This window comes from Elaeis guineensis, chromosome 1 (genome assembly GCF_000442705.2).
Source record: "Elaeis guineensis isolate ETL-2024a chromosome 1, EG11, whole genome shotgun sequence".
Lineage (NCBI taxonomy): Eukaryota > Viridiplantae > Streptophyta > Magnoliopsida > Arecales > Arecaceae > Elaeis > Elaeis guineensis.
This window is the reverse complement of record NC_025993.2, coordinates 45,772,600-45,799,621: the sequence shown is the minus strand read 5'-3', so window position 1 is coordinate 45,799,621 and position 27,022 is coordinate 45,772,600.

The following is a 27,022-nucleotide window of genomic DNA, read 5'->3' as shown; positions in this document are numbered from 1 at the left end:
TAAATCCGGCCTTGAGAAGTTTATCCACTTCCTCGGCTATTACCTTCTGCCTCTCCGGGGCATGACTCCAGATTTTTTCTTTTGTCGGCCGATGTTTAGGGTCGACTGCCAGATGATGTTTCATGACTTCTGTGTCGATCCCCAGCATATCCGCCGGGACCCATGCGAAAACGTCCGCATTCCTTCGGAGGAAATCCACGAGACGCGCCTGCACCTCCTCCTCCAGGTTGGAGCCAATTAACACCACATGCTCCGCATTCCCATCATTCAAAGGAATTGGTATTAGGTCCTCGATTGGACCGCCCCTCTCTTCAGTGAGGTCATCGTGCGCATCCAATCCGTCGATCGGGCAGAGGTCCGCTTGATCGTTTCTTTGCAGGGCAACGTTGTAGCAGTGCCTGGCTAGCGCTTGGTCTCCCCGGACTTCTCCGATCCCCTTGTTGGTGGGGAACTTCAATTTCAAATGGTAGGTCGAAACAACGGCTCTGAGGGCATTGAGGCCGGGTCGGCCAAGAATTGCATTGTAGGCAGATGGCGCCTTTACCACCAGGAAATTCACCAGGGCTCTGGACTGCTTTGGATGCTGACCCGCGGTCACAGTTAGAGCTATCATTCCTTCCGTCGGAACGGCGTCACCAGTAAACCCTATTAAGGGGGAGCAAATCGGCCTTAGATGACCGCCAAGAGTGGCCATTCTTGAAAAGGCATTGTAGAACAAGATGTCGGCCGAACTTCCGTTGTCGACGAGAATGCGACGGACGTCATAATTTGCTATGTTCAAGGAAACCACGACCACGTCGTTATGAGGGAATTGGACTCCCTGGGCGTCTTCTTCAGTGAAGGCTATGGGTTCTTCAACTTTTTATCGCTTGAGGGATGCAGCTGATGTGCTGATTGCCCCCTGCCGGGATTCCCCCGAGATGACGTTGACGGAATCCGACGGAGACTGGTCACCCGGCCACCCTTTATCGGCGACCATAGCCGGAGGTAGTTGTACAGAAACCTCGTGAGAGGGCATCGGATGGGGAAAAGAGGATTGGGTGCCAGAAAAGATGGTCGGAAGTGGGTCCGTTGAGCGCTCCTTCAAGAACAAGGGTGCTACGAAGACACACGCCCTCCTTCTAGCGCCAATCTTGTTGGTGCAAAAATCTGCTTGCGTCGGAGAAGCTGGAGTCGGGGAAGCCGTGGTCGCCGTCGGGACCTGCAAGGGAAGTCTAAACCGGAGGAGGGGTTGCTCCGGCAAGACCCTCCGACGCTCAAGTCAGTTCTCTGCCTCAACAAGAATGGAGTGCTCGAACGGAGATTTTAGCAGAGTTTTGAGATAGGAAAATGAGCTTAAAGAATAACGTATCTGGGTCCCCCTTTTATAGGCGGAGGAGGCAACGGATTGATGGCGATGTTTGTAACCGTATGGTAGTGGGCCGCCCATGGTCAAGGGAATTGATTGCGAAAGATAGTGGGGTAGACCCGTGGCTATCGTCATAGCCCGCCACGTAGGGCCCGTTGCAGGTAGTGGAGCGGCGTCCGTTGCCGCTAGTTGTCAGCGAGTAGTGGGATCATGCAGCACCTGCCGCAGGGAGCGGAGCAAAATCGTGGCCGTTGACACAGCCTGTCAGAGAGTAATGGGTCCGCCGTAGGGGATGTTGGAGCCGCACGGAATCCACTACAGGAAGCGAAACAGGATCATGGTTGTTATTGTGATCCGCCAGGGGGCGCGGATCTGTTGATCGAGGCTCGGCAGTGGTCGGAGTTCGGCCTTTGCAGGAGTCCGGGAGGGGTCCTCCTTCCGGTTGAGGTCGTGGGTGGAGTCCGACTCCAGCAGCTGATACTGAGGTCGGAGCCCGGCTCCCGTAGGAGTCCGGGCGGAGCCGTTCTACTGTCGATGGAGGAGCCCGGCTCCCGTAGGAGTTCGGGCGGAGCCGTTCTGCTGTCGATGGAGGAGTCCGACTCCCGGAGGAGTCCGACTCCCGTAGGAGTCCGGGCGGAGCCGTTCTGCTGTCGATGGAGGAGCCCGACTCCCGTAGGAGTCCGGGCGGAGCCGTTCTGCTGTCGATGGAGGAGCCCGACTCCCGTAGGAGTCCGGGCGAGCGTTCTGCTGTCGATCGAGGAGCGGCTCCCGTAGGAGTCCGGGCGGAGCCGTTCTGCTGTCGATCGGAGGTGCCCAGCTTTCGTAGGAGTTCGGGCGGAGCCGTTCTGCTGTCGATGGAGGAGTCCGGCTCCCGTAGGAGTTCGGGCAGAGCCGTTCTGCTGTCGATGGAGGAGCCCGACTCCCGTAGGAGTCTGGGCGGAGCCGTTCTGCTGTCGATCGAGGAGCCTGGCTCCCGTAGGAGTCCGGGCGAAGCTGTTCTGCTGTCGATCGAAGAGCCCGGCTCCCGTAGGAGTCCAGGCGGAGCCGTTCTGCTGTCGATCGAGGAGCCCGGCTACTCGAAGTCGATTTCGTCGAGGATTTCGGCTGTGGGTATTTTATACCCAACAGCTAGGATTGGTCAACATATTTTTATTTATGGTTTCATGCAGTGAAAATAAAGAAGCCACAATGTAGATTTAAATCTACATAAGTAAAGAACAATAGTATAAGCAGACCACTCATGTTTGACATGCATAACAAGATGAGGTCTTTTAACTAGTTATATCTTCCACTATTTTATCGGATACCAAAGCCCTCTCCTATAGTAAATGAAAAACTCTAATCTAGTTTCTTACTAGGGTTGAGACCCTAATCCCTCAATGAAGCCTTATGGATATCATAACAAATCTTAATGAGTTCAAAGGTAGAAAAACTTATCCAATTATATCTCATGTAATTCTCAACATAATTTTTGCCTCTAAAAACACTCATTGCCTTATGGATATCACAACAAACTACAGTATTTTTAGTTAAGTCAGACCCTTCATTTTCATACTATCATATCTGAAAAGTATTGTCCTTGTGGATATCACAACAAAGCAACATATCTAAAATATGCCATAAGGCATCTAATATGTACCAAGATAAACCCACATCAATCCCTGTAGCAAGCCTTATGGATATCACAACAAGCCTATTATGATTTTTGATAGGATATTGACTAGGCATGAAGGAAGACATATGTAGTGTTCAAAATACTAAGCAACCTTTATTCAAGATTCAAAGTAATTCAATTGATCAAAAAAGTGTTAAGATTGGTGGGGGTCCCTCTGTTGCTTTTCTTAGACATCAATAAAATTCGCCAGGCAACAAACGGAACCAATTAAATAACTATCACACTTGATGCACTCCTTAGACACCAAATGATTAATCAATTCAAGAAATAGGGCAGCTACTGGTTCACAACACTATGTCTTAATATAATTTTTATGAGGGCTTTAATGGTCTCATACACATCCTAATTCAATAAATCAAAATGATGCACTATTATAGTTGTATCTTAATAATCATCACAACTAATCATAGCATTTAATCATATCTCTAAGATATGAAATCATAATCATACAACATGATTATAACATAGCATGAATATAAAAGACTCTTTTCGCTATTCTTCTTCTTGGGACATCACAGTGGCACTCCTACACGCCATAAGAGTACCCCATAGAATGAAAAGAGAGGATCTTTGAACCCTACTTACTCTTATGACTGGATGGCCTGATGATGAATCTCAATTAGAGTACTAAGTTACTAAGAAAAATTCTATACATACATCATGTATTTTATATTAAAACATATCTCTAAGATATGCTAGGATTTGGATGTTCAATTGGGTTCAACCCTTAACCCAACTTGAACCAAACCAAAAATCTAAGCTTGATCACAATCAAGATAATATTTCAACCTTTGATTGTATAAATCAAGGTAGGCTCTCATACCACTGTTAGATTCTGGTGGTGTAGTAGAAGGGTCAGGTGTTTAAAATTTTTATTCAAAACACCTGATGCACTGAAAATCCTAATGCCCAGAAATTATTGACTATAATAATCAAAGTAAAATTAAATTAATCTTGGATAAGAAGAATATCGGTAGTGCTAATCTAATTTCCATGAGCCATCCAAGTGTTTGCTCTTCAACAGTGATCCACATGGAAATTAGACCAAAGACAGCACTCCTCCATCTTGATTCAAGAGTTCTAGCCCTTAGAACTCGACTAGCCCTATATCGATCAGGCTTCTCCAAGAACCTGACTCGACCCTCTTAGAATCTCCTCTGTACTTCTGATTCTTCTTCTTTAGGATCCTCATAAGTCTTGTTTGGATCAGATAAGGCTTTGTCTTAAATCCCAAAGTCTTATCCTAAAACTAAGATAGGTTGTAAGAAAGAAGGGAGAGTAATGGAGAGAAATTGAAAAGTCGATCTGAATATATCAGACACCCAACACCCAAGCCCTTTTATAGCCATCAGAGGGGCACTAAAATAGAAGGACACACCTCATCCAAGAGTCCTTCTGATCTGATTATCAGAGATAAAAATTTCTTCAAGCAGAAGGACTCTTATCAATGATACGTTGATCAGCATCTTCACCTACACGTGTGTCCAGAGAAGGGATATTTTTATGCCCCTTCTCAAATCAAAAAAAATCCTCAAAATTCCATGTGGATAGGTGATTCAATCATAATCTCTAATCAACTAATAAGGAGAGCAAATAATCCATGAAAGGATGTGTTCTCACATCCTTTCATGCGAAGGCTGATCATCGCATGCACGCACACGCATAGGTGCCTTTGGCATCCAATACACCTCTAGATAAATCTGGAAAAATTCCAAAAAATTATCCATAAAAAACTTGATTAAAAGTGAAACATTATTTAAAAGGAGCTGTTCCATTTTAATTGAGTTTGATCTATAGAAGGATTCTCTAAAATGAGAGGAAATGCAATGCTTCAATGTGCACGCACGAGAGACCTTCACCTTTCCAATTTTTCTCCACCCCAAATAATCCAAAAAAAAATCCATCTTATGCTTTGAGATGTGCACCAGAAGATGGAGGATGATATGTGCTACCACACACATCTTAATCCCATGCCAGAAGGACTCCTCCTACTCACACCAACATGTGCATGGTGATTTATTTTTGCACCAAAAGTCCTTCATAATTTGGACTCTTCATATATGGCGTTAAATTGAGATGTGGTACTTTAATTTGGGCTGCTTCTAGATGGCACGACCTGACCCAAATGCCTACTAAATTAGGCTAGCTAATTTGCAAGGGATGAGACCAAATTGATCTCCAAAGAGCTAGGATTTCCAGACGTGCTAGCATTCTTATTGGGAATCCTGATTGAATCCAAAATTTCAATCAACCTTATCAAAAGGGTCCTTGACCAATTTTTATATGTGTGTGATGCATTGGGTTTTATATCTAGCCAACAGTAGGTCTGGATGCAAGTTGATCAAATTTGATTAGATTTCAATCTAACCAATTTAGGTCCAATTGAGCTAATCCAAGTTCAAAAATTAGAATCCTTTCTAATTGGTGATAGAATTAAACTCTTTAATTCAATCAAACCTATAAGTCAAGATTGATATCTAGCAATGTATCATGACTACTCAAAAGATATAAAATTTGATAAAATATCAAATATATCGTTCAGTGGTAAGTTATCATGCAATTCAATCCTTCGATCATCCCTGCATCTCGAATATGTTCATGAGTATGAAATTATGTCAAACTCAAATATATATTCACATCGATTCTCAATCAACCAATGATGACTCCAATGATGAAGCATTAGAAACTCTTTCTATTCTCCTTTCTACTTTTGGCCAAAAAACTTTTTCAGTGTCATTTAGGAATGAGAATACACAGGATGCAATCTTCTTTTACTAAGAGTGATCGATTCTATGTTGACCGACTCATAACCTTCATACACACTATACCATATTCAGAATATCCTGTACATGTCTTAATGCCATGCCTGGGTATGAACCAAAATATGAGTTCATGTGCATAAGATTTCATGATGATCTCAGGCCTAAGGATTACTTGCACAACTTCTACTTAGAGAACCATCTTTGACATGCAAGTAAGGCTTCCATAGGATGTTTCTTTTCATCAAGTCAATTCAGTGGACTCATTTCCAAATGAACACCTATATTCTTGTATTAGTATCCCATACACAAGTGGCTAGTGAGATCTGCCACCCTCTCCATCGAGCATACATAGGATGTACCAGTCTATCCGAAATATTGATCTCCGACTCAATGCTCCTACAACCAGAAATATTTAAGATTATGGTTTTAGAATTTTAGGTCTTACTAGCATGACCCGTTCATATCTCCTAAAATTATTGTCCTAATTTTTAGGATTCATCATAATCTTAGACATAATAAGATGTAGCTAAAATGATGAATCAATACCTCATTTTTATTATCATATAATAAATATTATTACATGAGTTGGAAAATTATAAATAAAAATTTCATCGCAACACACTTGCGATTAGCTTATAGGACACTCTTCTTTCAACATCCCTCCTTGGTGTCAATTGGTTGGCATAAAGTTATTGCTAGTTTCATCCTCTTCCTCTCAAGTTTGTTGGGACTTAGTTACAACCACTTCTTGATTGTTGTTCTTCTTAATTAGTTGAGGGATTAAGAAAGATTCTTGGTTTCTTGAAGAATCAGAAAAGAAAGATCAAAAAGGGTTCAAGGCTTGATCCCTATCCAGGCTTGGTTCAAGCCTATTTAGGGCTTTAGCTCAAGCAAGCAGGAGTCAAGAGGATCTATCCATGGAGGTAGGATGCTTGTGTTGCCAATTCAAAACTTGTTCAACCTCAAATTCATGGATTGAATTGGAGTCAATCCCAGTTATAGATTTGAAGCAAAAGAGAAAGCGATTCAAATATATAAATTGATCACAGACTTTTATTTATTCATCCTATAATCAGTTTATGTTAATTTCAGTATATGAACTAGATCTATAGATGCTTTCATGTGATGATTGTATGCTTAGATTAAAAGTATTTTAATCTAATTTTTTTACTGTATTTTAGATTTAGTAAAATTTTGAAATCCACATGCACTAGCATCTATAAAAAATCCAACATGCATTTGAGTGCCTTGAGGATGCTGATTATCAGGCTATTCAAATCTTCATGTTTGGTATAATATTTCAAATCTCTCTTTTATATGCTATGTGATTTATGTTTGATTGAATACATCAAAGTGATATTTGGTTTGAGATTCGGATTGCTTGTTCTTAATTATTGATGCATGTAAAAAAAAATTTAAAATTTAATTCTACTGTGCATCCGAATCCTAACAGTAGTATTAGAACCATCCTTGATTGATTAAATCAAACGGCATGTTTGTTGGAATTTCATGTAAGGGCATACATGTATGTTTCAATTTTTTTTTTCTAAACAACGTAGCAGAATAGAAGATTAAAATATTTTTTAATCTGAATTAAGCATACATAAAATATAGAATACAAGGATCTACTTCATATGTTGAAATTGAACACATACTAAATTTTTACTGAAATTAAATATGTGATCGAATCACATACCTATTTCATAATTTTTTCTTCGAATCTAGATCTAGAAGAAGATAGGATCTCTCTTAGTTATGCAAATACCTGACCTCTATGGGTATCAACTTAAGATCAGTCTGAAATAGCCCTCTATAGTGTTGATCTTTCTTCTCCAAGAATGATTACCCTGTGAATTTGAACGAAGTCTGGATCACGATCAACTCTTTGATCCTTCCTTGAACCTTTTTCTTCTCTTCTTCTCTTACTTTTCTTATCTTGATTATGAAGCAATCAAGATCTAAAAACTAGTAAAGAAAAGGGGACGCCCAAGGTCCTCTTGGGTGTGGAGATGGAGGATGCCCAACTCCTTTGGGCGTTGGATCCAAAGTGGAGAAGAGAGGGAGGCATGGGGGGACTTTATGGGAGGCATGGACTGCTAAAAATCTGAAGTAAAGAGCCTTAGAGAAGGTCCCTTTAAATAGGCTAAAGGTTTGAATCCTATTCAAGCTAAATAGCCCCATAATACAAATCCTACCTGTATTAGGAATCCTTGTAGCCTTAGATATTTGACCCCCTTAGGAGATCCTTTAGGCGCCAACTATTGGAGCCTTTGCATTCATTTTTTCATATGCCACATGGGGCTAAGGGGACACCCCATGCTAGTCCCACACACCCCCTTTAGTGTGGGCATGCCCAACTTGATCAAATCAAGTAGTGCCTTATGCAAACTATCAAGGTAATTAATTAAGGGTTTGAATCCTTAATGCATTTGATCCAAAATCTTAGGCACCCATCAATTGAAGCTCAATGAATCTAATTCATTTAGGTTATTAGTAGGTAATTAACTCAATTTAATCTTATCAAATAAGTAATTTAAGTGCAAGAAAAAAATTGAGTTCAACCATATGCTATCAAGATCACCTTGAACCCAATAGAGTTTCTCTAAATCTAATTGAGACTTCATAAGTCCAATTGCTTATTCTAGGTCTAATCCCTTTATTGTGTGATCTCATATGTTCAATTCTATCTGATAGTAAGATATACTATGATCTCTATCATAGTATCACTGAAACTCTTTTCAATAGGTCAAAATGATTCCACTCTAACTCATCAAGAATTATCGATCCTGAGTAACCCTAGTAATCTCTCCCAATCCACTAGGACACCTAGCAGTATGTAGTGGCAATCTAGTAGAACTAAAATAAAATCTTAAGATATAGTTTTTATATGATTCAGTCTCTCTATCGTGAGTCTCGAGTAGATGGCAAGTCATGGATAAATTATCAAACCTCATCATCTGTCATATGATAGATTCGATTAGCTCGAGTCCAATTATGATCCTCATGAAATTTTTTTTCCATCAATCACACTACTGTGACCACAGACTCTTAGACTTAGTCTCTCAAATCCCATAAGACTACTCCTCTCTATCAAAATTGATAGATTCCATCTAGATGCACATCCTACTCCTATAGTGGACCAACTGTCACCAACATCCACTACAAGGTCTTATTGAGCCTATATTTATATATCAGTCAAACTTCAGCAACCTGATTGTGAGCAGCTGTGCCATCACAGGTCTAAGGATCATTCACACAACTACAGCATCGAGACGATCACTGACGATCGAGTAGAATTCCAAGTGATCTGTCGTATAGTTATGTTCAGTACTAGTTGTTCTCTAACAACTGCTCACACTCATCACTTAGTACCTCTACACTGTAGACCAGAGACCCATCTATCCCAAAGAAAGTGATCTATATGTTGGTCTATCTGGATTGATCATCATCTTCATGATTATACTATGATCGAGAGCATTCAGAAATTATATACATACCTCTAATTCTAAATACTTTGAGAATATATATCGAAGTATTAATTCCATGGATGATTCAAGGTTACATTATACTTAAATAAAAATAAAACTTACCCTTTTATTGATCAAATTAATATATTACGTAAAAATTTATATCCTAAAGTTATTACAATGTGTCAACTATATTGGCTTCTAGGACATACATCTAACAATCTTCCACTTGGACTAAAGTTAATTGGCTACTAATCTAAGTTTTATCTTCTTAAGGTGGACTTTCATCTTTGGCCGGCTCAATAGCTTTATCAGCGAGTCTGCCACATTATCCGTGGAGTCTACTCTTCATACCTCGACATACTATTTTTCGAGATAGTCGCGTATGATATGGAACCACCGCTCGATGTGCTTTGATTTCTAATGAGACATCGGCTCTTTAACAAGTACTATGGCTCTATTGTTGTCGCAATAAAGTGGTATGGCATCTGATGTTGTTATCCCAAGCTCCACAATGAACTTTTTGAATCAAAAATCTTCCTTTACAGCATTCGAAGCAGCGACATATTCAGTTTTTGTTGTCGAATCCGCTATGATGGGTTACTTGAAACTCTTCCAGCTGACTGCGCCATCATTGCATGTGAACACATATCCTGATGTACTTTCTATCATCAAGATTAGACATGAAGTCTGAATCAGTATACCCCTTGACTCGCAACTCAGAAGCTCCTCCAAAGATCAAGAACAAATTCTTAGTTCTTCTCAAGTACTTATGGATGTTCTTCATAGCTATCCAGTGTTCCTCATCTAGATTCGACTAATACTTGCTCGTGACACTCACAGCAAGGGCAATATCAGGTCGAGTATACAGAATGGCATACATGAGGCTCTCTATGGCTGAGGTATAAGAAATCCTACTCATGCTCTGAACTTCATTAGATATGGTCAGACACATCAACTTGAAAAGATGAATACATGCCTAAGAGATAAGAGTCCTCTTTTAGAATTTTTCATGCTGAACCTCTTTAGCACTTTCTTTATGTACAGCTTTTGTGATAGTCCTAGCATTTTTTTAGATCTATTCTTATAAATCTTTATTCCAAAAATATAGGATCCTTCCCCTAGATCTTTCATAGAGAATTTCATGGACAACCATCTTTTGATCGAGGTCTATATGGGAATATCATTCTCAATAAGAAGAATATCATCCATGTATAATAAGAGGAATGCTATTGTGCTCCCATTAACCCTCTTATATATACTGAAAGAGGAAAACTACTTTTCCTCGTAGGATCTTCCAGATTTCATCAAATCTAGGATGAAATAATTTTTAAAAAAAATTATTCTACATATATTTCAGATCTAAGTCTCTAGATCTAATCTTCATATCTAATATTAAGTCTAAAATAAATTTAAAAGGGATGAGGAAACAAGTAATACCTTAAGGGTAATCTGATTACCCTGTAGATGATTTCAGCACAGCCCGAGGTTCTGATGTAGCCATGCAAGTGCCTGACCTCTACCGGTATCCACTCAGGCAAGACCTAGAACATCTTCTCCTCACAAATCTATGCTCCAAAAATCAGATCTAAATCTAATTAGGAAGATCTTCAAAAGTCTTCCTGAAGTTGGAGCAGCAGCCTGTCGAAGAAGTCCTGCAGCCTTCTGTTCCAAGCGTCACTACACCTTGGATCTTTGCCAGATGGATGTCCAACTCTTTGGACGTGAAGAGGGGAGGAAGGAGAGCAGGGAGGATATGAAGAAGAGGGGAGGGGGTGGCAGCTATTGGGTTTTGTTCATAAAAAATCTTCTACCTCGAAATCCTAGGCGCAGCAGGGTTTATATAGACCCTGTATGCTACACAGTGCCACATCATTCAACCAATCAAAAAATTCCAATAAATTCTAAAAAAAATTTGATTAATGGAGTGATATTATTTGATTATATCAGATAAGAACCCCACCTTATCTCCAAAAGATGGCACCAACATTGGATAAGCACAAATAGAGGTGGCGCCCAAGAGTCCATGTTCTTTCATCCTTATCCATTTGGGGCGCCCACTTTAATCCAATTGGGCTCATGCCATAATCTGATTATGGCACCCAATTTGATGCGGTTTAGGTATGTGGACACTCCACAAAAATCCTCCAATGAGCTCTCTTCAGTTTAAGACCCATATGTCAACATTTGACAGATGTCCTAAAATGAAATTGGTAGGTGCTAGGAATTAGTAGGTGTTGTCTTAAATTCATCTCATGAATTAAGACAAGACTTTTTTGAGCTAGACAAGCTTTATTTAGATTGAGAAAAATATTCTCAAGGTTCTCTGGATAAGTCAAATCACATTTGGCTCAATCGAGGTAGAAAAGATTACACGAGGAGAAAGTTAGGCTCAATTGTGTGTTAGCACGATTTTCTTGAACCTAATTGGATCTAATCCAAATCAATTGGGCTAGCCCAATTGATGACATCCAGATCCTAACCTTTGTTTGTGTGACCCAGTTAGATTCAATTTCGTATGATAATGAGACATATCATGATCTCATCATTGACATCATCGAAACTCCTTTCGATGGACCAGAACTCTTCTGATTCAGACAACTAGAATGATCGATCATCAAGATCATTCTAATTGCTCCCAAATCCACTAGTGACACCTAGTAGTATGTGGTGGCAACCCATCAGAATTGAAGATGAACCTCTCGGTGTAGCTACCTGTGTGATTGAGTTCCTCTATCATGAGTCCTGACTGAATTAGGGTTAAGGTGAACTCGTCAAATCCAACATCAGTCATATGAGTTAATCGATCGATCCAAGTCCAATATGAAACCCCAATGGAAAACTCTTTTTTCATTATTTCACTCTACCATGGCCAAGGGCTTAAGGACTCGATCTTTCAATCATCATAGGACTACTCCTCTCATCTACCAAGGTTGATAGATCCCATCTTGGTGCGACCTAGTTCCTACAATGAATATGCTACAGCCAACATACACCTCAGGGTTCTGAATGGCTAGGAGATCGAATTATGGTGTAGTCAAACTATAACATACTCAAGATGAACTATCGATGCACCTCAGGTCAAAGAACTAGACACACAACTGCAGCATCGAGCTAGTCATCGATGAGAAGGTAGACTTCCTTATGACTGCTCGATATGGTCATGCTCAGTACTCTCGTTCTCAATGAATACCTGTACTCTCACTTTGGTGTCTCCACATCATAGACTCAAAATACATCACCCTAAGGAAGCGATCATACACTAACCTTCTGGATCGATCACCATCCTCGTGATGATCCTATGGTCAGGAGCTGTTTATGAGTTAGTTATGTAAATTCATGTCTTAAATTTTCAACTCTTGAAAATATGAATTAACATTCCTACTAACTTAAAGGATGTATCACAGACACAATGTACACAATGTCATAGAAGAATAACTCATTTATTGATTTATAGTCAAAATTATAAATTTGCCCTTAGATTTGTACAAGAATGTGTTAGCCAATTTGGCATCTAGGGCACACATCTAACATATACAAGGTTCCTCTTCGTTGTTGATAAAATCAAATGATTTGATCGCATCATCAAAATGAAGATTCGAACTCTAAGAAGCTTGCTTTAATCCGTATATGGACTTTTGCAGCTTGCAGACTCGATGATCAGTATCACCAAATATGAAATCTAAAGACTACTCTATATAGATAACTTTCTCAAGATATCCATTTAAGAAATTAGTTTTCACATCTATTTGACAGATTTTATAATCATAATAAGCTGCAATAGCAAGTAGAGTGCGGATGGATTTCAGCATGGCTACGGGCGAGAAGATTTTCTGATAGTCAATGCCTTCATGATGATTATAACCTTTAGCCATGAGCCTAGCTTTATAGATCTCTATCTTGCCATCAGCATCTATTTTTCATTTGTGGATCTATTTACACCCAATGGGTACTATACCCTTTGGTGGACCACTAAGGTCCATCCTTGATTCGAGTGCATTGAGTTAATTTCTGACTTTATTGCATCTAACTATTTCTCGAAATCGATATCAGACATCGTCTGGTCAAAGGTATTAGAATCATCATCATGATCCTTGTTGGGTATAAAATACCCGCGGTCGAAATTTCCATCAGAACGGCTCCGCCCGGACTCCTACGGGAGCCGGGCTCCACCTCCGACATCAGAACGGCTCCGCCCGGACTCCTACGGGAGCCGGACTCCACCTCCAACATCAGAACGGCTCCGCCCGGACTCCTACGGGAGCCGGGCTCCACCTCCGACATCAGAGCGGCTCCGCCCGGGCTCCTACGGAGGCCGGGCTCCAACCGTGGCCGAACCTCAATCGACAGATCCGCACCCCCTCGGCAGGTCGCGACAACAATCATGATCCTGTTCCAGGTCCTACAGCGGCTCCAGCAGCGGACCCATTACTCCCTGACAGGCTGTAGCAAACGGCCACGATTCTGTCCCGCTCCCTGCGGCAGGTGCTGCACGATCCCACTACTCACTGACAGCTAGCGGCAACGGACGCCGCCCCACTATCCGCAACAGACCATACGTGGCAAACTATGACAATAGCCACGAGTCTACCCCACCACTCTCCGCAATTAATTTCCCTGACCGTGGGCGGCCCACTACCAGACGGTTGCAGGTGTCACCATCAATCCGTTGCCCCCTCTGCCTATAAAAGGAGATCCAGATACGTTATTCTCTAAACTCTTTTGCCTTATCTCAAAAATCTGCTAAATTCTCCATTCGAGCACTCCATTCTTGTTGAGACAGAGAACTGACTTGAGCGTCGGAGGGTCTTGCCGGAGCAACCCCACCTCCGGTTTAGACTTCCCTTGCAGGTCCCGGCGGCGACCGCGGCTTCCTCAACTCCAGCTTCTCCGGCGCAGGCGGATTTTTGCACCAACAGGATTGGCGCGAGAGGAAGGGCGGCTGAACCTTCGCAGCACCCTTGTTCTTAAAGGAGCGCTCAACGGATTCGCTTCCGGCCATCTTTTCCGGCACCCAAGCCTCCTTTCCCTGTCCGATGCCTTCTCGCGGGGTTTCTGCACAACTACCTCTGGCTATGACCGCTGATAAAGGGTGGTCGGGCGACCAGTCTCCGCGGGATTCCGTTAATGTCGTCTCGGGGGAATCCCAGCAGGAGGCGATCGGCCAATCAGCTGCACCCCCCAAGCGGCAAAAAGTCGAGGAACCCATAGCCTTCACTGAAGAAGACGCCCAGGGAGTCCAATTCCCTCACAACGACGCGGTCGTAATTTCCTTGAACATAGCGAATTATGATGTCCATCGCGTTCTCGTCGACAACGGAAGTTTGGCTGACATCTTGTTCTACAACGCCTTTTCAAGAATGACCACTCTTGGCGGTCATCTAAGGCCGATGTGCTCCCCCTTGATAGGGTTTACTGGTGACGCCGTTCCTACGGAAGGAACGATAGCTCTAACTGTGACCGCGGGTCAGCATCCAAAGCAGTCCAGGGCTCTGGTGAATTTCCTGGTGGTAAAGGCGCCATCTGCCTACAATGCAATTCTTGGCCGTCCCGGCCTCAATGCCCTCAGAGCCGTTGTTTCAACCTATCATTTGAAGTTGAAGTTCCCCACTGACAAAGGGATTGGAGAAGTTCGGGGAGACCAGGCGCTGGCCAGGCACTGCTACAATATTGCCCTGCAAAGAAGCGATCAAGCGGACCTTTGTCCAGTCGACGGGTTGGATGCGCGCGACGACCTCACTGAAGAGAGGGGCGGCCCGACCGAGGACCTAATACCAATTCCTTTGAATGATGGGAATGCGGAGCACGTGGTGTTGATTGGCTCCAACCTGGAGGAGGAGGTGCGGACGCATCTCGTGGACTTTCTCCGAAGGAATGCGGACGTTTTCGCATGGGTCCCGGCGGATATGCCGGGGATCGAGACAGAAGTCATGGAACATCATCTGGCGGTCGACCCTAAACATCGGCCAACAAAAGAAAAAATTCGGAGTCATGCCCCAGAGAGGCAGAAGGCGATAGCCGAGGAAGTGGATAAACTTCTCAAGGCCGGATTCATCAAGGAGGTCAATTATCCAGAGTGGATCTCCAATGTTGTCTTGGTCAAGAAGGCGAACGGCAAGTGGAGGATGTGTATTGACTTCAAAAAGCTGAATAAAGCTTGCCCAAAGGATAGCTACCCCCTGCCCAGGATCGACCAACTGGTGGACGCTACCTCGGGCCACGAGCTTCTCACTTTCATGGACGCATTCTCCGGCTATAACCAGATTAGGATGGCATCGGAAGATGAAGAAAAGACTGCTTTTATCACTTGTCGCGGCCTTTACTGCTACAGGGTTATGCCGTTCGGCCTCAAGAACGCAGGCGCAACCTATCAGCGGTTGGTAAATAAAATCTTCAAAGAACAAATTGGCCGAAACATGGAGGTGTACGTAGACGATATGCTTGTGAAAAGTAGATCTTCCGAAAATCATGTTGCCGACCTCGAGGAAACTTTTGGCGCTCTTCGAAAATACAGAATGAAGCTGAACCCGACCAAATGTGCTTTTGGGGTAACCTCAGGAAAGTTCCTGGGCTTCATGGTGTCGGGGCGTGGGATTGAGGCTAATCCGGAGAAAATTCGCGCCATCCAGGAGATGGCCGCTCCGCGGTCGATCAAGGAGGTTCAGTGCCTCACTGGGAGGATTGCAGCTCTTAATCGCTTTGTCGCGAGGTCGGCTGAGCGATGTTTGCCCTTCTTCCAAACCCTCAAACAGCCGAAGAACTTCTGTTGGACCCCTGAATGTCAACAGGCATTCGAGGAATTAAAGAGCTACCTTAGTTCACCTCCACTACTGGCGAAGCCCGAACCTGGGGAGGAGTTATTTTTGTACCTGGCAGTCTCTCCCACATCCCTTGCGGCAGTCCTTGTCAAAGAAGAAACAAAAATCTAGCGGCCGGTCTACTACATTAGCCGCGTGCTAAGGGACGCCGAGACCAGGTATACTAAATTAGAGAAACTGACCTACGCTTTGTTGATTGCAGCTCGGAGACTCCGACCTTACTTTCAAGGACACACGGTGACGTTGCTCACCGACCAACCGATCAAAGCGATTTTGCACCGAGCTGATATTTCTGGGAGAATGGCGAAATGGGCAATCGAGCTCACAGAATTCGACATCAACTACCAGTCTAGGCCGGCAATAAAGGCCCAGGCATTGGCGGATTTCATAGTAGAATGCACCATCCCTGAGGAGGCCGAACCTGAGCAAAGCAAAATTGACGACCTGAAGACTCAACCGGACTCCTCCGACGAAGAAGCCAGTTCCTTCGATGGCTTTTGGACCCTCCACGTGGACGGATCTTCCAACATGGCGGGCGCTGGTGCAGGCCTGATCTTGACCAGCCCGGAGGGAGTCATCGCGGAGTACGCTCTGCATTTCGGATTCCCCGCAACAAACAATGGAGCAGAATATGAAGCTCTAATCGCAGGATTGAGGGTCGCTAAGGAGCTTGGAATAAACCAACTCCGGGTACACAGCGATTCCCAACTTGTAGTGGGACAAGTCAGTGGGAGCTTTGAAGCGCGGGAGGACAGTATGGCCAAATATCTTGAGAAGGTGAAGGAATTCACCCCCGCCTTCAGCAATTTCGACATCAAGCAAATTTCAAGATCGGAGAATGCCAGAGCCGATTTTCTCTCCAAGCTAGCAACATCGGCTCTGGCCGAATTGCCCAAAGGCGTCCTCTTTGAAGTTTTAAAGCACCCAAGTACGGAAGAGCCGCAGCTCGTAATGGATATTGACCACGAGCCCAGCTGGGTCAACCCGCTGATAACCTATCTTAGAGATGGGATTCTTCCCCAAGACGCGAAAGAGGCCCGGAAACTCCGAAATCAAGCATCCCGGTACATCCTCTATGAGGGCAAATTGTACAAGAGATCGTACTCTTTGCCTCTCTTGAGATGTCTCCGACCCTCAGAAGCCGACTACGCTTTATGGGAAGTGCACGAGGGAGTTTGCGGAAGCCATTTGGGTGCCAGATCTCTATCCCACAAACTACTCCGCCAAGGGTACTACTGGCCCACAATGCATCATGATTCAATTGAATATGTCAAAAAATGCGATCGATGCCAAAGGTACGCCAACGTCCAGAGACAACCTGCTACCGAGCTCACACCCCTGAGTGCCCCATGGCCTTTTGCGCAATGGGAGATGGATATTCTTGGCCCCTTTCCCATGGCGTCCGGTCAAAGAAAATTCCTCCTCGTAGCAATCGACTACTTCACCAAATGGGTCGAGGCCGAACCACTAGCCAAAATCACAGAAGCGAAAGTGCAGGATTTCGTCTGAAAATCAATAGTGTGCAGGTTCGGTTTACCTCGAACACTGATCACTGATAATGGACGGTAATTCGCGGGAGCCAGATTTGCTGAATTCTGTGAAGACCTAAACATCTCCCACAAGTTCACATCAGTGGCCCATCCCCAGGCAAACGGCGAAGCCGAGGTAACGAACAGAACCCTTTTGCAGGGAATCAAGACAAGGCTTGAAAAAGCGAAAGGAACTTGGGCGGACGAGCTTTACCATGTGCTATGGGCGTACCGAACTACCCAGAGGTTGCCTACGGGAGAGACTCCCTTTGCTCTAGCCTTTGGTACAGAAGCCGTCATCCCGATCGAACTTAAACTCCCATCGGCACGAGTCGTGGCGTTCGACGAACCCCAGAATGCACAAAATCTCAGGGCCAACCTCGACCTACTGGAAGAAAGGCGGGAGATCGCCCAGGTCCGAATGGCGGCCTACAGACAGAAGGTTGCCCGATATTATAACGCCCGAGTCAAGAACAGGACATTTAGAGCGGGGGATCTTGTACTCCGACGAGCTGCTGTCTCACAGCCGCAGGCCCAGGGGAAGCTAGCCCCAAATTGGGAAGGACCTTATGAGATCAAAGAAGTAGTCCGACCTGGGACTTATTATCTTAAGGAGCTCGGTGGGGCCGACCTCCCGCGACCATGGAACTCAGAAAATTTACGGGTATACTACCAGTGATTTCATCCTAATCGAAAAATGTGTACCCACTTATTTAGGGACAATTCAAGCAGACGGTATCAAAAATGAGAACGCAATCTTACAAAAGTCGAAGGCCTGGTTCCTTTAGACCGGATGGGGGGAGAGGCCTCACAACGCCCATATGTGCCCCCACAGCCCTGTTAGGGACAGGAGGAGAACCTCGCCCTAACTTGAGCAAAGTCGAAGGCCCGGTTCCTTTAGACCGGATGGGGGGAGAGGCCTCACAATGCCCATATGTGCCCCCACAGCCCTGTTAGGGACAGGAGGAGAACCTCGCCCTAACTTGAGCAAAGTCGAAGGCCCGGTTCCTTTAGACCGGATGGGGGGAGAGGCCTCGCAATGCCCATATGTGCCCCCACAGCCCTGTTAGGGACAGGAGGAGAACCTCGCCTTAACTTGAGCAAAGTCGAAGGCCCGGTTCCTTTAGACCGGATGGGGGGAGAGGCCTCACAACGCCCATACGTGCCCCCGCAGCCCTATCAGGAACAGGAGGAGAACCTCGTCCTGACATGAGCGGGGAGTAAGGCCCGGACTCCTACGGGAGCCGGGTTCCGCCACAAAGGGTTTCGCCCGGACTCCTACGGGAGTCGGGTTCCACCACGAAAAGGCTTCGCCCGGACTCCTACGGGAGCCGGGCCCCACCTCCGACATCAGAGCGGCTCCACCCGGACTTCTACGGAAGCCGAACTTTACTTATGACTTTGATTACAGAAAGACTTTGCCCTAATTCTTACGAAAACTATGCTACTTCAACTTTCAGGAGCTTCTTCGAACCTAGCCCCAACTCCAGCGGAGAAAGATCCCAGCAAACCTAACAAGTGGATATCTCCTAACGACAGGAAAAACCGAAAAGAAGCCCGGCGAAGGACGACCCCACATGAACTGAAAAGGTCACCGACGGTCTTGGAACGGCATGACACAGGCAAAGAGAAGGAAAGAAGTTCGGCAGATAATTATTTGACATGAGAGGTAAACAAGGTACTGAAATCACTATTTTATTTGATAGAAGCACACGTTACAGGACCCGGCGGGTCAGGAAAAAGAGAAAAAGAAAATACATGTCTCGCAAAGCACGGTTCGGGCAGGATGAATCGGAGGCCGATCCAAGCTGCAAATTCCTCTTCCCGTCTCTATCCTTCTCAGCCGCGTTCTCCAGTGCGTGTAACAGCTCTCGCCCCATCTCTCTTCATTCTGTTCCCAAAGTCCCGACCTTAGCGAGAAAGGGGTGGGATTGATCTCCGAAGGCGGTGGGGGTAACGACGGCAGTAACGAAGACATGTTTCAAGAAGAGCCGTAGCCATGACGGCCGCCCCTGAAACACTCCGGCAAGGTCGGCATGCGCTACTTCCACCGTCTCCGCAACAAGTTCTACCGCCCCGCCGTCGACCGTCTCTGGTCCCTTGGCCCCGACGGCGTCAAGGATCCCGTCGTGACTTGTGACGTCTATTCTGCCCTCTTGACCGGTATTGCCCCGCCTTACTGCTCCGAAATTCACGGGCAGAATAGCTTCTACAACAGCCCCCGATATTAAACCCCTGTTGTTGAAGGAATTCTTCCTTGGGCCCCCTCTGAGATGACAGAGATTCTCACCGACCGTCGTCCTCCTCCTCACCTTCCTCCGAGCCCTAGCAATCCCCTCAAGAACAGCCTCCAGAGTTGAGGACATGGTGTGGAAACCCTCAGAGGGGGATTGATAGGCAAAGGGCGGCGAGAATTGGTGCGAGGGGAGCAAGACTCTCAGGGGAAAAGAAGAACGCCAAGATGAGACCGTGAATGGATCGAAGGGTTTAAATAGCCGGCGGATCCTGGCGCAGTTATGACGGCGAAAATTCCTGGGCCAGATGGTGTGTGCCGCGTGTCGCGCTTATCCGCTTCGTTGCTATCGAGGGTTGATCGCTCACAGATTCCCACAGAGCGACGCCTGGGATCGTGTTTCAACGGGGGTTCCGAAAAGACTTTTCAAGTCGCCTTTGCCAAAAAACGGATTCTGACACGCGCACATTAAGTGGGGGCAGCTGCGCACAGGGATCGAAGGGGCAATTTCGGCTGTGCATCTCTCTCTCTGTGTACTTCCTTCGCTTGAAATTCAAACTTGGAAGTAGGGGGACTGGTGTTGGGTATAAAATACCCGCGGTCGAAATTTCCATCAGAACGGCTCCGCCCGGACTCCTACGGGAGTCGGGCTCCACCTCCGACATCAGAACGGCTCCGCCCGGACTCCTACGAGAGCCGGGCTCCACCTCCGACATCAGAGCGGCTCCGCCCGGGCTCCTACGGAGGCCGGGCTCCAACCACGGCCGAACCTCAATCGACAGATCCGCACCCCCTCGGCAGGTCGCGACAACAATCATGATCCTGTTCCAGGTCCTACAGCGGATTCTACGCGGCTCCAGCAGCGGACCCATTACTCCCTGACAGACTGTAGCAAACGGCCACGATTCTGTTCCGCTCCCTGCGGCAGGTTCTGCACGATCCCACTACTCACTGACAGCTAGCGGCAACGGACGCCGCCCCACTATCCGCAACAGACCATACGTGGCAGACTATGACAATAGCCACGAGTCTACCCCACCACTCTCCGCAATTAATTTCCCTGACCGTGGGCGGCCCACTACCAGACGGTTGCAAGTGTCACCATCAATCCGTTGCCCCCTCTGCCTATAAAAGGGGATCCAGATATGTTATTCTCTAAGCTCTTTTGCCTTATCTCAAAACTCTGCTAAATTCTCCGTTCGAGCACTCCATTCTTGTTGAGGCAGAGAACTGACTTGAGCATCGGAGGGTCTTGCCGGAGCAACCCCACCTCCGGTTTAGACTTCCCTTGCAGGTCCCGGCGGCGACCGCGGCTTCCTCAACTCCAGCTTCTCCGGCGCAGGCGGATTTTTGCACCAACAATCCTTATCTCACATAAGGAATATTTTCTTTACTTCCTTCATAAGCATATCCATGTACCTTTTAAGAGGTTGGGAGACCCTGCTAGATCTACAAAGTGGTGGAGGAACATCAACTACTAGCTTATTTATAATGGGTTCCTAAAGATCTATAGCTCTTTGCTTTTCAAAGGTCTTCTCTTCAAGCTTAACTAACCTCCCACTACTACCATCTTTGATAAACTATTTTTTTAAGAATATAGTATTTTGACTCACAATCACATTGTGATCTTATAGAAAGTAGAAGTAGTGTGCCATTGATTCTTTTGAATGCCCAATGAAATGAGCTATTACAGATCTATCCTTTAATTTATCAGCAATTTATCTCTTGACATGGACCGAACATCCTCAAGTCTTAAGATAATCTAGACTCAGCTTCTTACCATGCCATATCTCATATAGTGTGGTAGGAACGAATTTGGATGGAACCCTACTCGATAAGTGAATTGCAGTTAATAAGGTATATCCCCAAAGATATAAGGATAAGTCAGTGAAGCTCAGTATGGATCTAACCATATCTAATAGGATCTTATTCCTCTTTTTCGATACCTCGTTGAGCTGAGGTGTTCTAGGAGGAGTCCATTGAGAGACTAAGCCATTCTCCTTAAGATATCTCAGAAACTCCTGACTAAAGTATTCACCTCCTCGATCAGATCAAAGAATTTTAATAGGTTTTTTTGTTTATTTCTCTACTTCAATTCTGAATTTTTTAAACTTTTTAAAGGCTTCATACTTGTGTTTCATCAGATACACATACCCGTACTGTGATAGATCATCGATAAAGATAATGAAGTAGATATAACCACCCCTAATTTGGATATCAAATGATCCACACACGTCGGTGTGTACCAGGGCAAGTAACTCGATAGCTTTTTCTCCATATCCCATAAAGGGTAACTTGGCCATTGTCCTTTGAAGACAAGATTCATAAGTTAGGTATGACTCTAAATCAAAAGAGCCAAGGATCCTATCTTTCTCCAGTTTGTTTATCCTGTCCTCTCCAAAATGACCTAGTCTATGATACCATAAGTACTTTTGATTAATTTCATCTTTGGATCTCTTTTCTTACGACACTCACTACTTGCTCAGTTAAATTCATATTCACATCAACATGCAAGTGATAAAGACTATAAGTAGAAGACCACGTGCAACCAATTTATTTCATAAATAAATGGAACAAAAATTTTTATTAAAATTAAAATCGAAACCATCCTGTGCTAGTACAAACACAAAAATCAAATTTCGACTAGCTACAGGAATAAAATAATAGTCTTTCAAATCTAATCTAAATCCTGACAGTAATTGAAGAGGATAAGTGCTAACGACTTCTACAGTAACTTTTGCTTCACTACTGATCTGAAGGATCATGTCAACTTTTCTGAACCTCCTACTTTCTATTAGATCCTGCATTGAAGTACATATATGAGCACTCGAACCAGAGTCCAATACCTAACTAGAAGTAGAAGAAACCATAAGGTTAGATTCAATTATGAGTATATCTTCTAAAGGTTTATCACCTTTTTTGGTCTTCAGGCTCTCCAGATAAAGTGGACAGTTCCTCCTCTAATGGTCATCAGTGTCACAGTGGAAATACTTTTCCTTTACTTCAGCCTTTTTCAAAATGTTTTTTTTTTGGCTTGCTCTCTTTCTTCTGTTTCTTTGTAGATTTAGCCTTCTTCTTCTAACCAGATTTTCTCTTGGATGAAGAAATCTGCTCTACAGCGAGAACAGTGACCCTTGAACTCTTCAAGATTTTCTCAGTAGTGACCAACATGTTGACTAGTTCGGATTTAGTATAATCCAATTTATTCATATAAAAATTTACAATAAATTAACTATATAAACTCATAAGGGATTGAAGGATCAAATTCATTTGTAATTTTTTTTGCATATCAATCTCGAGCTTTTCAAGCTCCTTAATATCTTTGATCACTATCATACAGTGCTCGGAGACTGACTGCCCTTCGTGCATCTTCAGATTGAAGAGTATCTTGGACACTTCGAAGCATGCTGTGTGGCTTTGCTCATCATACAACTCTTGTAAATAAGTGATCATAGCCTTGGCAGTGGGAATATGCTCATGCTGGCTCTACAACTCATTTATCATGGATGCCAGCACATAGCACTTAATCTGACTGTCTTCATCCATCCACTTTTCATATGCTGCTCTTTGCTTACTAGTAGAATGGTTTGGTAACACTAAGGGTTTCTGATCAAGTACATGGCTTAAATTTTTAGAATTCAGGACAATCCTGAGGTTTCTTAGGCAGTTTTTAAAATTGGTTTCAGTCAAATGATTGGATTCAAGAATGCAGGTTAGAGGGTTTGATGCTGACATATTTTAACTACATGAGTAGAGATTTAAGTTAGACTTTTTGTACTTTAAATTTATATTTACTCTAAGAACTTTAAGAAGTAAATAAAAACTCTCATTATTTTTTTGGATCCCTCCACTCTCTGGGTGGGAAGCGAAAACCCTAATGCGATAATTGGATTTCTAATGGATGCTGTGGTCCCATCGATGCCATGTACCTCACCTAACAGTTATTGGTAACATGCACATCGATGCATGGACAACTCTTTGCCCAGATACTTCTCTAAGCATGTTGCAGCAACTTGGTTTCTAAGTTATATGAGCTCGCCTAATAGTTATTGACTACATTCTTTAGTTAAATCTGACCCATCATTCACAAGCAGGTGCAAGGCCATCATTGGGTCCCTCATTTAATAGTTATTGGGCCCAACCCCATCCTCACCCTAGAGTAACTCTTCGCTTATAGAGTGGTTGTATGTTTTCGATGCAGCTGAACCACTGTGACCAGTCGAGAACAATCAACATCAGTACCACACCCGTATATCTACAATGGTGGAAGATCTATGGACTTAATATTTATGAGGAGGTTTAGGTGTAGGTCTCATCTAATCAGTCATCATATGGCCGATCTAATTGGCATGGGCTAAACCAAACCACCAAGCAACCTTATTCAAAACTCAATCTTTTTGATTGGCTAGATAAGTGAAGATCGGTAGAGGTCCTCTCGTTGCTTTTCTTAGACACGAATAAATTAGCCAGATCAACAAATAGAATGAATTAAATAATCATCTCTTAATTACTTGCCTTAGATACCAATAGGTTAATTGGTCCCAAAAGGTTAGCTTAAGTGAATTAGGCTCAAGCCATCGAGCCGAATTAGATCCTTAGGTTAATCGATTCTATATATAAAATTTAATCAATTTGATCAACAATAATTATATGATCTTAAAACTTAATTGACCTAATCCTAATCAATACTTGATTTAGTTTGATCAATTACTTAATCAAATTAGAACCATTTTATTCAAATCAAATATCCTAGGTATAATCTTATTATGTGATCTAATTTTTATTTTTTTCATGACCAAAATCCTCATGCACAAATACAAATTTTAGATTCTAAAAGTAAATTTTAGATTTAAATTTTTTACATAAAAGATAAGATTTAAATCAAAAAATTAATTTTTAGATTTAACGTACAAGCATATATCTCATATATGCATGTAAAATTTATATTTAGATCATAACATGATATTATATATCTCATATATAAATCATGGAACAAATTGAAACTAATTTTTAGACCTAAACATGCAATCATACATCTCATATATAAATCATAAATTAGGTCAAAATAACTTTCAGGTTTATGCATGTATCTTTGTGTCTCATATATATGAACTAGAATCCTATCTAGAATAAATTTTAGATCTATGCATGCTTTCTCATATCAAATATATAAACTAAAAACTAAATCTAAAATTAAATTTTAAATTCAAAGTAATCATCTATACATCTCATGTGTAAAAAAAAAAAATCAAATTTTGAAATTTTTTTCAAAACATATATGTCAATTTTATGCATATAAAATCTGTGGCTCTGATACTACTGTTGAAATTTTATATAGAGGTATGCATATATACTTCAAACTTTTTTTTATAAATAATATAGTGAAATAAAAGATTAAAATATTTTTTAATTTGAATCATGCATGCATAAAATATAGAACACAAGGATCTACTTCATATATTGAAATTAAACACATGCTGAATTTTTATTGAAATTAAATATGTGATCAAATCACATATCTATTTTATAATTTTTTTCTTCAAATTTGGATATGAAAGAAGGTAGATGTTAGATGTGTATCCTAGAATTCAATCTTAGCAGACACATACTTTTCTCTGGGGCATATTTTATACTTGATGGGCAGTTTTTATAACCAATCATGTCATTTATGTCCATGATTTATCCTAAAAATTAATAAAGATGATTTTGTATATTCTCAAGGTGTTAAGAATTTAAGACATACATTATTAATGGTTAATTTTTAAATACTCCTGATTGAAGGATTGTCACAGAGGATAGTGATCAAACCATTCAAGATTGGTGCATGGATCATCTCCCTTTAAGGCAGATGAGTCTTGAGTCTGTGGTGTAGAGATATTGGGGTGAGAGTGTAGGTGGTAATTAGAGAATAACTTTCACTGAGCATGACAAACACAAAAAATCACTTGGATGTCTACTCACTCGTCAGTGATCTTTTTGATGCTGTAGTGGTGTGACTGGTCCTTTAACCTGCAGTGTGTTGGCTATTCACAATGAGGCTAATTAATTTGATTGCGCATTCTCTTGGTCCCTAGCCATTCAAATCCTTGCTGTGTATATTGGCTATTATAAGTTCAGATTTGATATTTCGAGTAGGATGCATCTAGATGGAATCTATCATCCTTGATAGAAAAGGAGAAGTCCTATGCGATTCGCAAGATTGAGTTCAGAAAATCTCAGGCCAGAGTAAGAGTGAATATTGAAAAGAGTTTTTATGAGATTCATAGATATACTCGAGTCGAGTCAATCTAGCATATGACTGATGGTGGAATTTGATGAGTTCTCCATGATCTCCATCTAGTCGGGACTCACAATAGAGGGATTGTATCACACAATAACTGCACTTAGGGGTTTAATTTTTTTATTCTATTGGATTGCCACTACATACTACTAGACATCACTGGTGGATCATGACAACTCACTAAGATCATTTTTAGATCAATAAACTTTGTTGAAATTAGTTGAAATCGTTCTAGCATATTAAAAAGAGTTTCGATGATACTGTAATGAAGATCATAGTATGTCTCACTACCAGACAGAATAGAACTTGAGAGGTCATACATAAAAAGAGCATGACCGGATCAATGACTTGGATTATATTCAAATTATCAATCAGATTGATAGTTTGAATTTTAAAAACTGCTAATTTGTATGTGTTACAGTTTTAGAAGCTGCTAATTGTTACGTAGGGACTTAATTATAAATATTATAATTTTATTGGGACTGATAAAATTATGAATTAAGTTTTCATTAATTTAAATAAAATTTAATTTAATTTAATATTAATTAAATTTAATTATCGAAATTAGATTTGGATTTCAAGCTTGATTGGATCAGGCTTGATAGTTTTTTCGAATTTGACTCGAATAGAACTTGATTTTAATTTGATTGAGACTCAACATAAACCAGATGAACTATGACTCAAAAAGCTCAAGTTCTTTGGGACTCTCTCTCCATTTGGCTGACCAAAATTCAGAAGGGATGATAGTTTTCTCGTGCTCTTCTCTAGGCATGCGTGAAATCTTATGGGGCGCTAATAGTTGGCACCTCCCCTTGCTTTGGGACTCTTTCTTGATATGATAAAACTTTTATTTGAACCCAGATTTGAATAGAAATAATCATATCTGATTGAGGCATGGAACAAAAGGGGA